Source organism: Halichoerus grypus, chromosome 6 (genome assembly GCF_964656455.1).
Source record: "Halichoerus grypus chromosome 6, mHalGry1.hap1.1, whole genome shotgun sequence".
Classification (NCBI taxonomy): Eukaryota; Metazoa; Chordata; class Mammalia; order Carnivora; family Phocidae; genus Halichoerus; species Halichoerus grypus.
The window spans coordinates 81,134,471-81,152,726 of NC_135717.1; the positions used below are offsets into that span (position 1 = coordinate 81,134,471).

Here is an 18,256-nt window from a genome sequence, read left to right on the forward strand (position 1 = left end):
AAATTTAAAGTATACACGTAGTATTGTTAGCTATAGGCACTATGCTGTATTGCCCCAGAACTTATTCATCTTGAAAAACTAAAACTTTGTACCCTTTGACCACCATCTCCCCTTTCCCCCTCCCTGACCCCTGGCAACCACCATTCTACTCTCTGCTTCTATGAGTCTATTTTTAAGTTCCACATATAATTGAGTTCACATTTGTCTTTTTTATATCTGGCTTATTTCCCTTAGACTAATGTTCTCCAGGTCCATCCATGTTGTTGAAAATTTGCCAAATGTTTTTAAATGTCTTCCACAAAATCAGTTTCCTGGGAGTCTTTTTTTTTTTTTCTTATGTCTGTGTGCACATGTGCTGTGGCTGGCTGCAAGATCTCAGCTCCCACTGGAGCACGGTGGTTCTCATGATCGCAACAATCTTCAACAGTTAGTTCCTAGAGACTTTTTAATCTTCAAGAACTTCTCTCCAGGGCAGAAGTTCTGCTGAAGATGGAGTTCACTGACATGGAGTGGAGTAACATGTACTTTCCATTTCCTCTGCTCGTGAGGGAAGGGAAAAATCTAGGATTACAGGTGCAATAAAAGGAATCCAAGTATAGCTCAAAGCTCTAGCATTATAATCCATGGCACCCCTTTCCTCCAAAATCTGTCCTCCTAGCCCTATCATGGACTTCTTTCCCTCCCTGCTGGAATCTGTCCTCACAGATTGGTCCAGGGTGCAGGGCAGGTGACACAGATTTTGCAGTGCAGAAACTCTAGGCACCTATGCTCTGCTTTCTAAGCCTTGAGTCCTGCCCCTCTGATGAGGGCTTCTCTTCCCTAGTTAGAGCCAGACACTGGGTCTCAGGCTGGACTGCTACCCTGGGGATGGGCTGTCTGCCAAGCCTTGATTTGCTTTTCTGGGCTGGAGCGCTTCACTCCTGAACCGCCCAGCATGGCTTAGGAAATAGGGGACATGGACTAAGGGGACAGAAAAGCACTGGCTCAAGGGTGACAGAGGTGGTGACTGCAAAGCCAGTTTGGGTGATGGTAGATGCTGCAGGATAGGTGTGGCTGGGGTGGCTGTGTGGATACAAGCAGTGGTACCTGCATGATTTAGGACAGGGTCAGCAGGGCAATAGATCCTGCGGGGTGGTGAAAGGAGTGGGGGTTGGCAGAGGACTATATTTGCCTCCAATAGCTGCTGCAGGGGGCCACAAGGTGCTGGGTAGCTCTCAGAGAACTCTGGCAATGGCAAGTAGTGGCCCAGTGTAAAAATGTTGATAGCTAAGCCTGGGAATTGGCCAGGCAGGGAGGCAGTGAGAGGGCCCTGAGAAAAGGCCTCTGTCTGTGGTTGCTGCAGTTCTTATTCCCCTCCCTGCAAGAAGGCTTTGGCTTTCTCTCTGTGCCTGAGGTTTTCCTTGCTTCTACCCATCCTCAGATGTTAAGACTTTTGCACCCAGGGTTAACTCAGCTCCAGTGGAGCAGGTACTGGCTGCTACTGATCAATGGGATAATTTGATCTGTGCATATTTTTGTTCAGTCAGGAGGGGACAGTAGTGGGTCTTTACTTAAAAACACTTTTCCCGATAGATCTTTACTCATGACTAAGCTGTTTTCCACGGAAGATTTTTCTTTAGGGTCCTGCCCTAGCCCTTAGGATCTTGAGAAGAGCTCTGTAAAGGGAGTAAGGTTCCTACCTATTGGACTCACTATTCTTCCTTGAACGCTTTGGGAGCAGGGAGACTTCCTAAGTCCCCCATGAGAAACACCCTTAAAAAGTGAAGGCATCTCTTTTACCTCATCCCTACCAGTGTGAACTCCTTGTAGCCAAGTTCTCTTAGTGAAAGAAAAAGAGAGAAGGGGGGAGAGAGAAGGTGGGGGAGAGGATTTAGCTATTCTGGGCAACATCCAGGCAGAAGCAATTCCACTGATGTTGCCCAACACTGCTCTCCAAGTGAGAATCAAGGGCCAACTCGGCAGACCCCTGGCCATCTTGAAGCTTTCCAAACATCCTGTTTATGCACGGAGGGGTTTGGAAAAATAAAAGCAGTGAAGACCAGTTCCACTCAACAGGAAAGGAGAGGAAGTTCTTAAGGGAGCCAAAGTGCCTGGGGGAGGGTGCTGTGGTTGGGTTGAGCCTCTTTGGGCAAATAGACCAGTTGGCTGGTCACTCCCTGAATGCAACATGGTAGAATAAACAGGCAACTGTTCTGAAATCCCACTTGCCCTGGCCCTAGGCAGGAGTGGTCTGGCAGATCCAGTAGTGGAGAGACTTCACTCCAGACATGCTTTGAATAAGTGCACCCAATCGAGACTTTGTCAGACCCTTGTCTGTCTCCACTCCACCCTTAGATCCTTTGGGCTCCAGACAAGATCAAAGGTTCCTGCTCTTCTTGGCCAAAAGCTTCAGAGAGAGAGAGAGAGAGAGAGGAGAGAGAGATTTGTAGGAGTCTTTTCATTATGGGCTCCTGGTTACTGGAATTTGAAAATCTGGCTGTGAACACTTATTCCAGGCCAACTGTTGGCACCGATGTTATAACAAGGATCAACTTCTACCCCTACTCCCCACCCCCTTTCAAGTCAAATATGGAAAAACTCCATGTGGCAGTTATTTTCCCTGAAATAGCAACAAGAAGAGAGACAAATATCCCAAATTTTTAAAAAAGAAAACTTTACAGTGAATCAGGCATTCCCTTACAATGTTATTTTAATAAGTAATACCTTTGATTCTGCCATCACACTCCTGGTATTGGTGATTATAAATGGACCTCTAGACTGAGCGTGCAGGTCAGTGGTAAAGCCACAGTTGGGAATTAAAAAACAAACAAACAAACAAAAAAAGTGTATTAGAAGACACACAGTCAGAGAGAGAGATAGAGAGAGTTTAAGTACATCCATGAGTCAGAAAATAGAAAAGCCAAGGTAAATAAGCTCCCTGCAGGGATGGCTCCGGGGACAGGGTTTGGCTTACCTTGAGACTGTGTGTTTCCTCTCTCCCATCATGAGGGCACCTTGTAATACAGTGCTTTTCTTTGGAGAGTGAGTGTCCTCATTGAAGAGACACCTTTGTTTCTTCTCTTTCAGATACACATTGTCTTGCCTCCTACTGCAGGGGTCAGAAAAAAGAGAGAAAGGTCTATTTGAATCCCTTTCTGTTGTTGCCTTTTGAGACTTTGTATTCTCATACATGACCTAGACATACCAAGGGTATGCAAATTTAGCAATGCCTTTTTTGAATTTTATGGTTTTCTCCATTTTTCCTGTCCTTCAGTCCTAACTTTCATTTCTATTTATCTGACACTTGACTGAATCAACTTGAATGGTGCAGAAAGGGAAGCAGGGGCACAGAAATCAGGTCCAGGCTAATAGGTATGGGCAGGGTGTGTGTAGAAGGTTCTCAGTTCATGCCTCACGCTTAGTGTGGGATTTGAGGAGGTGAGTGAAGTGGACTCTTCCTGGTCGAGAAGACTGAGACTATGCCAAGGACATGACTACAGGTGAATAGAGAACTGGGAGCAAAGGAAGCCAACAATGAATTTGCCTGGATGAAATGAAAGAACAAGGAGATGAGAGCAAGACCAGGGAGAGAGCTGAGCCTTCAGGGAGCACAGCGGCCGACAGAAATATCTTTCCTGCCATCTTCTCCCTAAGGAATACACAGAGAAACAAATGAATAACTAATACTTATGTTTTATTTTTCATTGTAAATATTCCAAAGCACATAAAGACATAAATAATAAACAAATAGCATGTGTCATCTTACCACTTTGAGGTGATAATTATAAATTTGTCTTTATTTCCTTTTCATCTTTTTCCTTTGAATCTCTATGTCTGAACACGTTTATACATTTTATAAAACAAGGACCATACCTGATATACAGTTGTAGCTTGATTTTTTAACTTAATATTCTATACAGAATTCTAGCATTTTTCATGGATTTAGAGAAGTCATCAGCTGAAAGGCAGAAGTTTCTAGCACAGGCTTTAGGATTTAACTGTGGAACAATGGTGTCAGTGAGTCTCTTTCAGGTTCAGGTTTTGTGTGGAGCAGAGGACTCCCTCAGCTTACCAGCCCAGTGCAGAGGACTGCTGCTCTAAGAAGGAAGAGGGCAGAGGGAGGAATGTTGGAAGGAAGAGTTCTGTTCTCCCAGGTGCAGCGGGAGGGAACTTGCAAGGCTGGAACTGTTCTGTATTGCACAGGTCAGTGCTTCCTACCTAGGGGGATGCTCATTACAGTTATCATTTAGTGAGCATCTACTACGTGCGGGGCAATGGAGCTGTGCCAATACTATCTGTCATCCTCCAAATAATCTGACAAAATAGGTGTTATTACCCATACTTTCCATGAGAGGAAACTAAGGCTCTCAGAGGTTAATTTACCTGTCCATAGCCACACAACTGCCAACTGAGTGAATGTGGGCTCTGACTTGGGTTTCCAAGAGGGTAGAAGAATAGAAAATTATAGGCTTTGAAATATACAGAAAACATGTATTTGAATCACTTTTGTTAAAACAAAACTTTTTTTTAGACTGTAAAAGTAATGCATATTTATTGAAGAAAACTTGCTATTAATCTCTTTTCTCCAGTACCTTGATTTGGAAAGTCTCTGTTATCTGATTTCCCTGCCAGGATTTTACATTAATTCATCCAACAAATATTTAATTTTAGTCACTGTTAAGAGGAGTGAAAAAAAAATTGGTTAAGTTTTAGCCCCTGCCTTTAGGAAATAGTGCAATGGGACTAGGCAATCACATGTACCCTAACTGTGACATCTGTAATGATGATTACCATAGAGACCTGATGCAAGGGCTCAGGAAATACAGCTGTGAAAGAGGATTAAACCTGCCTGGTGAGGGTCAGACGAGGCTTCAGAATGAAGGCGGTTGTTCTCTCCCTGAGCCTTATTTCATCTGTTAAATTGGGCAAGAGTGACTTCTGGTCCTGGCATTCTGTAATTCTCATCTCCTTTTCCTATATGGATTTGTCACCAAGGATAGGTCTTTTCCATACATAAAGATCTCTGGGTTCCCAGGGAGGCCTGATCTGGAGCCCGAAGTGAATGGCTGCCTTCAGAGGTCCCTTCTGGAGCGAGGCAAATGGCTTCCTTGATCACAGTTCCTTATGCTTGTTTGGCTCAGCTACAGGTTTGGGTTCTATTTCCTTCCTACTTTTAGCTCCTTCCCTCTTTCAATGCCTTCTAGTCTTTTCGTGGCGGATTGTGATGTGCTCCACCTCTCTCCACTCTCAGATTTCCTGGAAGGATAGACCCAAAGTCAAGATTTGTTCTGATTCAGCTCTATATCCCTCCAGGACTTAATGCTTTGCACACAGAAGATGTTCAATTAATGTACATGAATGCATAACAGTTTTTTCTTTTGGAAATTTTTTGCATTCAGGTTAAAAGTACCTGTATTTGTTTTCTCCAGTTTGTGGAACAAATTACCACAAACAGTGGCTTGAAACAACATAAATATATTGTCTTACAATTCTGGAGATCAGAAGTCTGACATGGGTTTCACTAGGTTATACTCAAGATGTTGGCAGGGCTGTGATTCTTTCTGGAAGTTCTAGAGCAAATCCATTCTTGTTTGTTTGTTTGCTTTTTGTTTCTGTTTTTGTCTTTTCCAGCTTCTAGGGGCTGCCCTGTATTCCTTGGCTTGTGGCCCTCTTCCACCTTGAGAGTCAGCAGTGGCTAGTCAAACTTTGCTCACATCAAGTCACTCTGACACTGACTGTTCTTCACCCCTTTTCTAGCTTTCAAGGGGTGCTGTGATTACATTGGGCCCATCTGGCTAACCCAGGATCATCTCTCTATCTTGAGGTGTGTTGATTAGCAACTTCAATACCATTTTACCATGTAAGGTAACATAGTCACAGGTCACAGGGATTAGGATGAGGATACCTTTGGAGGACCATTACTCTGTTTACTGTGGTACCAAGTGACTTTTCCCCCCCAGGATTCTGTTTATTTAATCATCTACCCATGCACTTACTTACTTAGCATTTGTTGAGCTCTAACTATGTCCCATGTGCTTTGCTAGGTGCTGGGAAGTCAAAGGTGTACAGTACATAGTCAAAAGTGGGAGGCAAGAATGAACAATTGATGCAGGTGTGCAAAGGGGACTGGGGGTACAGAGGAGGTGCATTAATCCCAGATTGGAGAAAGAGATGCACCTGACCTGAGTTTTAAGGGAGCTGGGACTAGAGATGGGGGTCCATACAGAGAGAAGAGCATTTGCAAAGACCTGGGCAGTATGGTGTTCCCTGGAAGTTAAGATAGTTTAAGTTACTGGAGCAGAAGGTATGTCCCCCACATTCTTCCTGTGCCATCCTTAAGGAAGAGAGTTGAGTCTGGATCAGTAAGCATGGGCATAGACCATGGTGGGCCTCATGTGCAGATAAGGAGCTGCACTTGATGGGATGCCTGAGTGGCTCAGCCAGTTAAGTGGCTGCCTTCGGCTCAGGTCATGATTCCAGGGTCCTGGGATCGAGTCCCGCATCAGGCTCCCTGCTACTTGGGGAGCCTGCTTCTCCTTCTGCCTGCCGCTCCCCCTGCTTGTGCTTGCACTCTGTCTCTCTCTCCCTCTCTCTCTCTGACAAATAAATAAAATCTTAAAAAAAAAAAAAAAAAGGAGCTGCACTTGATGTGATAGCCACTGGGAAGAGACTGAAGACTTTCAAAAGGGAGTGAAGGTGGGCTGATGTGCCAGGTGCATGTAAAGACTTTTCAAGTTTAGGGCTTCCTTCCTTCCAGCGTACACACATGGTCTTCCTTTTTCTTTTTTTTTTAAAGATTTTATTTATTTATTTGAGAAAGAGAGAGAGAGAGAACACAAGCAGGAGGGAGGGGCAGAGGGCGAGAAAGAGAGAGAGAAGCAGACGCCCCACTGAGCAGGGAGCCCAACATGGGGCTCGATCCCAGGACCCCAGGATCATGACCTGAGCCAAAGGCAGACGCTGAACCAGGCGCCCCAGTCTTCCTTTTTCCAATGTGAATTTAATGCATTCATTTTCCACCCTTGTTGTCAGCCTTCTTAGGCTAACCTTGTGGCCTTCTGTTGGCTAAGGCTGCTTTGAGGTCCTCAAAGATGACTTTGTAGCATCTCTTCCCATATTAGGCCCAGGACCTGGCCCTGAGTACCTTCATGCTTTCAGGCTCTTTCCCCCAGAGCCATCGGCATGAAGGTCCTAATTATGAGGGCATCAGTGAATGCTGAGTACATCTGTAGAAAAGGATTACTCGTCTCAGCAGATTTGTTGCTTCTTTGAAGGAAGTAGCAGGAGCAATTACGCAGCAGCTATGGTATAGTGGCAAAAGCACGGGTTTTAGTCAGAAAATCTGACTATGAATCTCAGCTCTGCCATTTAATAGGCATTTGGCTTTGGGGAAATCACATAAATTCATTGTGTCTCAATTCCACAATCTTTAGAATGGGGGATCTGTCAGTCAGGCTGTAACTGCTGTAACCAAAAGTTTGGTAGTTTAACACAATACAAGCTTATCTATTACTCATCCTACAGTCCAACACGGCTGTTCCTGCTCAGGTGGCTCTTCTGCATAGCTCTTCACTAACTTACAACTCAGGGACTCAGGATCCCTCTATTTTATGGTTTCCTCAACCCCCTCCACCCGGCAGTCCTCAGCGTCCTCCCCTTTTTGGTCAAAAGACAGGGAAAGGAGATAGAGTGTTAAGGTTTGTGCAGTGTTGTGATTCAGGCCGGGAAATGACCACATCTGCTTTGTCCACATTCCATTGGGCAGAACCCAGTCACATGGCTGCATTCAATTAACTGCAGGGGAAGCTGGGAAATGTAGTCCAGCTGTGTGCCCAGGGGTAAAAGGAAATGGTTTGGTTTACCAAATACCTGGTCAGCCTTTCTAACTATACCACTATAATGATACAGTTGTTTCTAGAATTAAGTTAGATAACTAAGTGCTGGTGCTGAGAGCAGTGCCACATACGTGGTAAACACAGAATGCAGGTTTTCGTGCCTTGCAAAGGGTGCCTGGGAGAACAGATGCTTCAGGAAGGAAATGTAAATTGTGGGTTGTGAGAGCAGTCCTCCTTTGTGGTTTCTTTTAGAGTGTATCAGGAAACAATATTCAGTAAGAAATAGTCCATTAGAATCAGTAAAAAATACTTAAACAGAAAGTAGTCCATTAGCTCTGGCACCCTTAGGAAAGAGCTCTTTGTCTGACAGACGCAGTGATGCTTCCTGGATCTGAGAGAAGCAGTGTCCCTAGCCATCCTCATCGGCCTTTGCTGCTTCTTTTCCAACTAATTGTCCCCCTCCCACCATCCCCAATTAACACACACTAATTCCTCTCATTAAGGATTATAATGGGAGCTGAATCAGGAGTGATAGGCAAGGAGGGGGGATTAAATCAGGCAAGATAATTTAGAGGCATAAATAAGGCAATATAGGTCATCTAAAGGAAAATTAAATGGAATTTGGCCTGAGAGAAAGGTCCAGACTAATTTAAACCCGTGTGCAACTAAGTATGCAAATCATTTGAACAGTAGAGGGAACGCTGATGTAAATGTTTTGTAATGAAGTAAGACTTTGTTGACTCCAAATGTTAGGGCCTTTATGCCTTTTCAATCTCATTTCTCCCTCTCCCCCCATCTGATAACAGGAACTTAATTAGGAATAGAAGAAATTCTACCTCCCTCCCTGCATATTTCAGGCTGATGATTTTTGTAGAACAAGTATTTTTTTTAAGACATGATAAGATTATTCCTTCTCCCTTCTGCCAGTTCAAGCCCTACCTTGGAAAAAACAGCAAGAATACACTGTTTACTGGTGTGCCTTCAGAGCCATCCCGGGGGACAGATACATCTCCATTAAGTATCCAGTTGTTGAGAGCTGCAGTAGGCTCAGTAATGAACTGTGTGATCTGAAGACGGGGCTGGCTGGGAGGGGGCTCTAACGGTGACTTGGAAATCAAGACCCTCTCTGAAGATGTCCAAGAATGGGTCATTAGAAGAAAGCTGATAAGCCACATGTGTGAGGGCTGAGGGGCAAGCTGCAAAGAGTGATGAATAGGGGTCATTTGAAAGAAAAGACATGACAGGTTAAGGGAAATAATGATTGTGTCTCAGAACTCAGAGCTTTCATCCAGCCATGAGCTATTCTTGCTCTGCCTGGGGGAGGGAGGGCTGCAGGCTTCTTCTGCTTCAGAGAAGCATGAAAAGGAAGAGAGGCCAGGTCTTCGGGTATATGGGAGGACAAGAGGAGGCGGGGGAGGGCTCAGCCCAAGAGCTAGAAAAAAGGTGGAAGAGAAGTTGAAGAAGGAGCCCAGCAGGAAGTGTGGAGAACCAAGATTCAGGATTCTAGTTCTAGAGCCCTCAGAGTCCCTGTTTCAGAAAAAAAAAAAAAAAAGGCAATAAGTACCAATGCATAGCTATCTCACCATCAGGGTGGAGAAGAACTCCATGGTTGCCCTTCTCTTTAACTGGTTTTGTTTTTCCTTGTGGTGGATTTCCTTATGAAAGGGGGTTGCAATATGTGGTTGTTAAAAACCTGGGTCTGAATTCCAACCCTACCATTTGTTAGGTGAACTTGGGGAAGTTCATTAACTTCTCTGAGCTTCAGGGAAGGGTGAAGATTAAAAGAATAATGCATGTAAAAAGCACAGCATCTGGCACAGCATTCATTTATCAAAAATTAACTGATACTGTAAAAAATGTTTAGTTTGATCAAGGAAATGACTGGAAATTTGGGAAGGCTTTCCAGACAGTGTGATAGAGTTGTCCTCATGCAAACAAAAACCTGAAGGCTGTTTTCATAGGATTTGTGCCCATTTGGAGACAGAAGATGTGGCTTCCAGTCACAGTGCCACCACTAACAAGCTGTGGGCCTTGCAGGCAGCCCAAGGAAGCTGTTCAAGACTCAGGTTCTCATTTTATTTTATTTTAGTTTTATTTATTTTTAATTTTTTAAAAATTTTATTTATTTACTTGAGAGAGAGAGAAAGAGAGAGAGAACAAGCAGGGGCAGCGGCAGAGGGAGAGGGAGAAGCAGACTCCCCTGCTGAGCAAGGAGCCTGATGCGGGACTCAATCCCAGGACCCCGGGATCATGACCTGAGCTGAAGGCAGACACTTAACTGACTGAGCCACCCAAGGGCCCCTCAGGTTCTCAGTTTAAAAATAGGGATACTACTAAGTGCTTGATCTGCATCACAGGGGTCTCCTGGGGGTCTGTAAAGCAAACTCAAGAGCACCTTGTGAAAGGCAAAAATCTAGACAAACACTAGGGGTCAGTAAAGGTGAGTAACTGCAGCACTAAGCAGGATAGTGATCCCTGGAAGGGGGAGGCTGGGATGATTAGGGAGAGAGAAGAGTAAGTGGGGAAGGACCAGAGAGTGGTGCTAAGAGAAGGTGCTAAGAGAAGGGAGGAAGCTAAGAGAAGGTCCTAAGAAGCTGACAGACAGTAGATAGAGAGACCAAGATTACCCTTAGGTTGGCTGGAGGATCAGGGTTATAACCAGGAATAACCAAATCCAGGTACAAGAGTAAAGGTAGGACTTCTGTGAAAGACTGTTTTGTATTAGGAATTTAGAGGTACATGGGCTGAAGGCCATAGGGGTTGAAAGTGTAAAATAATGATAATAAATTACATTTATTGAGTTACTTATTACTCCTTTATTTGACAAACCTTGAGTGCCCACTATGTGCCAGGCAAGGTTTTAGGTGCTGGGGATACAGACATCAGTGAACAAAACAGAAAAGAATCCCTGTCTTCATGGAGCTGATGACCTAAACAGGAAAATAGATGCATTTTTAAGAAGAAATATATAAACTGGGACAAGTGGATGTCCACAGTTAGACCCTAACTTCGCATCATATGCAAACATAACTCAAAATGGATCAAGGACCAAAGTGCAAGAACCAAAACTATAAACCCTTAGAAGAAAGCATAGGCATAATCTTTGGGATCTTGGACTTGGCAGTGGTGTCTTAGGTATAACACCAAAAGCACAAGCAACAACAGCAAAATAGATTAATTTGAATTATCAAATTAAAAACTTTTTGCTTCAAATTACACCATCAAGAAAGTGAAAAGCCAACTCATAATTTTTTTTTGTAAGCCTGCTTTAAAAAAATAAAATCTACTCACTTAAAAAAAACTCACAAGAAGGGAGAAACTATTGCAAACCATATATCTGATTACAGACTTATATCTAGAATATATAAAGAATTCTTTAAAAGCGGACAAAGGATCTGAATAAACATTTCCCCAAAGATGCTACACATATGGCCAATAAGTACATGAAAAGATGCTCAACATCATTAACCACAAGGGAAGTGCAAGTCAAGACCACAATGAGATACCGCTTCCCACTCACTTGGATGGCTACAATTAAAAAACAAACAAGAAAACAAACAAACAAACAAAAACCTTAGAAAATACCCATTGTTGGTGAGGATATAGAGAAATCTGAACATTCACACCCTGCTGGTGCTGGTGGGAATGTAAAGTGGGGCAGCCACTTTGGAAAACAGTTGGGCAGTTCCTCAGGAAATTAAACACCGAGTTACCAAGTGACCCAATGATTCCACTGCTAGGTATATACCCTAAAGAAATGAGAACATGTCCACAAAAAATTTGCATATGAATGTTCATAGCACATTATTCATAATAGCGAAAAGGTAGAAACCCCCCAATTTTCCATCAGCTGGTGAATGGATAAACAAAGTGTGATGTATCCTTGTGATGGAATCTTATTTGGCCACAAAAAGGACTGGAGTCTTAACATAGGCTATGACATAGATGAACCTTGAATATGTTATGCTAAGGACAAGAAACCAGTCATTACAGACGACGTATTATATAATTCCACTTATGGGAAATGTTTAGAACAAGCAAATATAAAGAAAGAAGGTACATTAGTGGTTGCTGTGAGCTGGTGGGAAATGAAGGGGGACTTTGGGGAAGACTTCGGAGGTGATAGCGAAAGGGGCTTCTTTGGAGGTGATAAAAATGTTCTAAAATTGATTGTGGTGATGGTTTGCACAACTCTGCACAGACTTTAACCCATTGGATTGTACATTCTAAATGGGTGAATTGTATGGCATGTAAATTATATCTCAATAAAGCCGTTACAAAGACACAAATATATGTTGTGCCAAATGGTGATAAGCTCTCTGAAGAATAGGTGGGGTGTGGTCAGGGAGGGCCTCTCCACAGAGGTTACATTTAAGTGGAGACCAGAGAGAATTGAGAAAGGAAGTTCTGCATATATATCAGGGGAAGAATATTCCAGGCTGAAGGAACAAGTGCAAAACAGGAAGACACAGAGCTTGCCACGTCCAAAAACTATGAGGAGGCCCGTGTGGCTGAGGTTGAGTGAGGGAGAGGAGCTGAAGTCTCAGAGGTAGGCGCTAGCACCTTCCAGATTACATAGATCATACGGACTGAGGTTGGGAGTTCAGATTTTATACTTGGTGTGAATGGGAAGCTTTTGCAGTCTTTGAAGCAAGCAAATGACACACGTGGATTTACATTTTTAAATTACTCTGGCTGAGGGTGGAGAACAGTCAGCAGGATGGTTGGAGTGAGTGGACCACCGGTAAACCAGCTCTCTAGGGGGAAGAAAGGCCCTGGTTTGTAATGTTTGCTAATTTCTCTGGTGTAAATGTTCCCACTGTGGCCAATTTTAAATGAGCACCAGTTTGACAACAGGCTGGAAAAATTCCTGAAAATTTAGCAGTCGGCTCTGATGAGCCAGTTTGAGTTCCAGCACACCCCTGGCAAGAGGAGACTGATGGAGAGACTTCTAGAGCAGTAAAGTGGTGAGAAAAAGTAATCAGATTTGGGGCTATTTTTAAAGTTTCCTCCTATTATGAACAAGAGTAAGTGGCACCTTTAGCCCATAGAGGACCGTTGGGCAGATTAGAAAAAGACACCCCTTCCTCTGGATGTGAGCAGCCACAGCAGGGTACATTCTATAGTGTGTGGAATGCAGATTTGGCTTCAGCCACTCTCATACCAGCTGCCCTGTGCAGGGCACAACCTTACAATTTATAACAGAGCATCCCTTTGACAGTGTTGACAAAGACGTTATTATGTGACCCCCCTTTTTAAAAAAAAGATTTTATTTATTTTGAGAGAGAGAGACAGAGAGAGCACAAGCAGGGGGAGAGGCAGAGGGAGGGGGAGAAGCAGACTCCCCACTGAGCAGGGAGCCCAATGCAGGACTCGATCCCAGGACCCTGAGATCATGACTTGAGCTGAAGGCAGACACCTAACCTACTGAGCCACCCAGGCGCCCCATGACTCCCTTTTTATAGATGAGAAATTGGTAGTCTAAATTAGTTAAGTAACTCTCCTAAAAGTGAGGGGATGGGATTTGCACCTAATGTCTTATAGTCTGACATCCCAAAGTGAATCCGTACACCTGGTCTGTCATGTATGGCAGATTACAAGGGTAAGGAGGTGAAAGGGAGAGAAAGAACAGAAAATCCAAGGTTGTAGATTTCTCTGGAAAATTTTATCCCTGGAGTTGAGGCAACCCAAGGTAAAGAGAAAGGAATCACAGTTATTAAATTTCTACTTTATGTATAAAGTACTCCAGATTTCTTCACATTAATTTGGAAAGAAGAGAAATTTTGGCTTCATTTTAAAGAGGAGGACAGAGAACACCGAGGCTCAGAGAGGTTAAGAAATGTGCCCAGGGTAACACAGCTGGTGAGTGGCATCTGGGGCAATGACTTGTACTCTTCCCATATCATCTTTCAGGAGCTTGAGCTCTACCAGCTGGCAAAGGAGCCCTACGCTTTCAGTGTATCTACCCTTCCTCTAAAGATGATAGGCACATTTCTGGATAGGGAGCAAGTTGGCCACTTCCTGAAATATTTTAGGAACCCAGTATCAAGCCAGTATGGAGATCAGATTTTCATTCATTCAACAAACATTGATTGTCTGTTAATTACCAGCCATCGCAGTTGGGTCCTGGGAATGCAGTGATGAATAAGCATTGTCTCTGACCTTGTACATTCTTCTGTCCTCCTCTCTGTGTTCTTGTTTACAATTTGAGGCGCCAATCCCATTTTCTCACTCCCAATCTATCTATGACTTGAAGGGAGACTAGGATGTTCATATGGTTTGACATTTCTCTAAGCAGCTGTGGGAAATGAAGTCTGGACACATGGAAGCTGTCAAAAATTGAAACTCTCTCTCCTTTGCATAAAATGTCACTTAGCCCCTTCCTCTGCCAATTCCTGAGCTGACAAAATCGGGAATGCCAACTGCAGAATTTCTAGACAGCATCGGGCCAGCCCTCCATTTGTACCCACTTCTCTACTCTTCATCTCTCTATGCTTGACAAGAGAACAAGGACCTGTTTTGTGAGGATGCAGGCACTTCCTTAGAGCAGGGCCCCTTCCTGGCTTTGGGAAGGACCAGAGGATTAGGTTGGAATTTTTTTTCATGGAAATGGAATTCAAATTGGAACCTTATGTCTAGTTTCTCTGTGCCGCAGAGAGCATGGCTAACGTATGGCCCCCATCAGCCAGATGTGGCATTCCATATGCAGACTCTGATGAGCTAAGCTTATGCCTGCTCCCTAAATGAAAGGCTGCATGCATATCCTTTTCCTGAAAGAACTCACTTCTGGTGATGAGATAGTGAAATATAATGCCCAAGGGTGTGTGTGTGTGTGTGTGTGTGTGTGTGTGTGTGTGTGTAAAAAGGAAGCCACAGAGGGTTACTTCTGCATTCAGGAAAGCAGATGACTAGGTTGAGCCTGGGCACCCCTGAGCTCCAACATCTGAGTTCCCAGGACAGAGTCTATTCTAGCAGCTCAGCTGAGTGACTTTCTACAAGTTACTTGACTTTCAGTTAGCTATTGCTGCATAACAAAGTACCCAGCTCCTAGTGACTTAAAAACAACGATTTGTCATTATTATATGCCATAGTTCTGTGACTCGAGAATTCAGACGAGTCACAGTCGGAATGTTCTGTACCTGCTCTGTGATGTCTGGGGTCTCAGCTGGGATGATTTGAATGACTGAGTGCTGAAACAGCTAGGGGCCAGTTGAAGATTCTGTGTGTGTGTGTGTGTGTGTGTACATGTGCGTGGGTATGTATACACTTTGCTCCCTATTAGATAGACTGTCCTTGGGGCCAGGATTCATGATTATTTTGTTCAACATTGTATATCCAGAGCCTAATGCAGAACCTGGTACACAGAAGATGTTCAATAATTATTTGTGGAATAAACGCATGAGTCCCTCTGAAGTCTCCAGTATACATGGAAAAGACAGCAGGCAATGACAAGAAAGAATCAACAAAGAGCACTCTCAAGGAGCCTTCTTTTTGTTCTCTCTCCACATAAAAATACTACTCAATTCACACTAAAATGAGTGGAGAATTCTATTTATTTTGCAGTTAATACAGTTTGAGGAGTTTAGGACTCACAGATTCCTACCTACACTATTGTCTGGGATAATACAAAATGCATGCATTAATTAATTTGGGCTTTTCAGATTAATAGGTTCTGGGGCTAAATGGGAGACACAGAGTACTTTGAGATTTTTAGATGACAAATCTGTTAGAAATGTCCTTTACTGTGATTTTCACCTCTCTGTATTTTGGCTGTTAGTATAAGATCCTTCAGCTTCTGCCATTCATCTTTCTCTTAGATGAGTACTTCCCAATATAGAATGGTACAGGAATACTTGTGAATCTGAGGGGAAATGGCACGTGGAGGGGTGAGTGTCTGCATCCTCTCTCTCTCTCTGCCCCTGTGGCTGTAGATACTGCCACTGGTAACACATGTCCCGCTCTGCATTGCCTCCAGAAATCAGGTCCTGGGCCTGCTGGGAGGGGTGCATAAAGCCCGCTCCTCTCACCCAGTGGGAAGGGCCTGGTGGGTGATGTCTGGGGTCACAGTGGAAGACCGGAGTTGGAAGAGTACACATCAGGGTGTTGCTGCTACTCTTGTTCTTGAGGAGAATGTAGTTCTTTCTACCAGTCAGTGGACAGAGACCCTCTGAAACATTATAGACCTACCTAGAATTAGGGGCACATTTCCAGAATCCGAGGGTTATAGAATTAGGATTGTAATTTACCTTAGAATCCAGAGTCCTCTCGTGCAGGGGAAACTGAGGCCCAGGGAAGTGCTCTGACATAGCCTGAATGGTGAGCATGTGGGCCCAGAAGTCATACTCTCTGACTTCAACTTGAGTGTTCAAGGCTCTGGATGTGACTGTCCTTTGAAGAGGATAAAGCACCATGAAAAAGTCATTGTTAATGTTATGGTCACGTGTCCTGTGGTTACCTGAATGGGAAATGTGAATGGAGAGGAAACAGAGTTCTCTCCAGAACAATGATCACCTCCCCCCTCTCTCTTGCACCCCCTCCCATCCCACCCTCCACATGGTGGTCCGCCCATTCTCTGGACTCTGGTCCCCTTGCTGTTGTCCTGGCCCCAGACCTGGGTGGAAACAACATAACCATTTCAGGAAAAAAGGTGCAGAGAAGGAAGTGTGTGGGGGGCCCGGTGGTGGGGGGAGAAGCTTCGACATGTTCAGGAGGCACGGATAGGGTGTGAGTTTCCCCTGCACTCTACACCCTTACCTCCTCGCTGGCCCCTCATCCCCAGGGTCCCGACAGTCCAGATCTCCAGGAGGAGAATGCCGGAATCCTCACTCTCAGCCCCATCAGGCACCTTCACGCACTGTGCTCAGAGCCTGGCTGGACTCTGTAAATTGTGTCTGGGAGGAAATGAGGTCCTCCTTCTACTGGGCCCTTTCCAGGCTTCTTGAACCACCAAGCACTGGGAGGGAGAATGAATATTTTATAAAAGGCCATAAAACATAATCTGTTACTTTGAGTGAATTAGAGTCTGTAGTTAAAAAAAGAGAGAAGTTGCCATCAGTGGACCAGGAGTTCTGCATTATTTAGCCCCAGCTATTCCATCACATCAGTAAAGCGGGAGAACCAGAACATTAAAATCACACACTGTGCTCCTGAGGAGGGGAAGCAGCATGCTGGAGGCCCACTCCCTACATCTTGGATTTACTTTGCAGGGGACAGTGGGTCTCTGTCTCTCCTTGGGAGGAGGGGGCATAGATCTCTGCTCCCCTACTGACACGGTACCTTGCAGAGAACATTTCTGAGATCTTGTCTTCCCACCCTATTTTGGGGACCTGTCTTACTCAACAGACAGCCTTCTCTAAGTTCTTCTCTTGTACAGCAATAGGCTTACCCAAATTCCTGATCCTAGGGGAAAACCAAAAGTCATTTTACTTCTGTTTGGATGCACAATGATTCAACTCCCTTTGCCTTAAGCACTCCATCACAGACTACAGCCGGGGCCTCATCATTTCTAACCATAAAGTCCTCTAACTTGTTTTCAGAACTAAAGGAATGAATGTGCTACCCCCATCAACTCCACAGTTAGCACAGTAAACCATAGACATACACTTTGGAACTACAATTTCTTTAACTGTGTCAAAGATTCCAGACCAACCTCTTCATGATCCTATTCAAAGAATTTACGCTTCACTCCTGTGGTGGAAGAAACAGGAAAATATTTTCTCCATCTTTCCAGAACATACCCTGACAGTCATGGCTTTTGTTTGTTTGTTTGTTTGTTTGTTCTTTCATTACAGGACTGGCTTTGGGTACCTCTTTCCCTCATGCTTGTTATTTGGGGGCCATATCTACAATGAGATGTGGCTTTCTGTGTCTTGGCCAGCTCACCTTGCCTCTGCCATCCAACCCCTTCCCTCCCTTCCCCCCCACACTCATGTTCGTATATGCAGCTATACGGGATCTGCTTTTATTCCATCAGTGCCTTGAGAAGGATGGTGTTATTGCAGATGAAGGAAGGTGTCTGGACCTTGTGGCATTCCTTATATTACCTGCTTAGCAAACGACCCTCTCTCTGCATAGGCTGCATGCTCTCTTCATCTCTGCTTTCTGATTGCTTTCTCCTCCTTCTGCTCCTTATTGTTACTCATCAACTAATATGATGAGCACCTGTTACATGAAGGCTATTGTTCTAGGCCAAGGGGGAATGATGACAGGGGCCTTGTCCTTACAAGGTTTGAAATCTATGGGAACATATGCTTCTTTCTGATCTGCCACTTCATCCTAGAAGAGTTTGCTATTTATAACCCATGGGGTGGGGAAATCCTAATGAACGGTGAATTCGGAGATCTGGATTCCAATCATTGTACCTGTAAGACCCTAGAAAAGTCATTGACTCCTTCTAAAGTTCGATTCTGTCATCAGCAAATTAAGGCATTTGAGTGAGGTGA

At 44.2% G+C, this 18,256-nt stretch overlaps 1 long non-coding RNA gene across 2 annotated transcripts in view; it reads right to left on the reverse strand.

The window, feature by feature from the left end:
- Window positions 1–200: 200 nt before the first annotated feature.
- LOC144382338 (uncharacterized) overlaps window positions 201–18,256 on the reverse strand; it is a 31,154-nt gene continuing 13,098 nt past the window's right edge. Inside the window, exons 2-4 of one of the 2 annotated variants that reach the window (XR_013449062.1) lie at window positions 2,954–3,088; window positions 2,704–2,757; window positions 201–537 (exon numbers count right to left, since the gene is read on the reverse strand). This is a non-coding gene — a long non-coding RNA (uncharacterized LOC144382338). The remainder of the gene's footprint in view (window positions 538–2,703; window positions 2,758–2,953; window positions 3,089–18,256) is intronic. The other variant, XR_013449063.1, reaches the window with a different exon arrangement.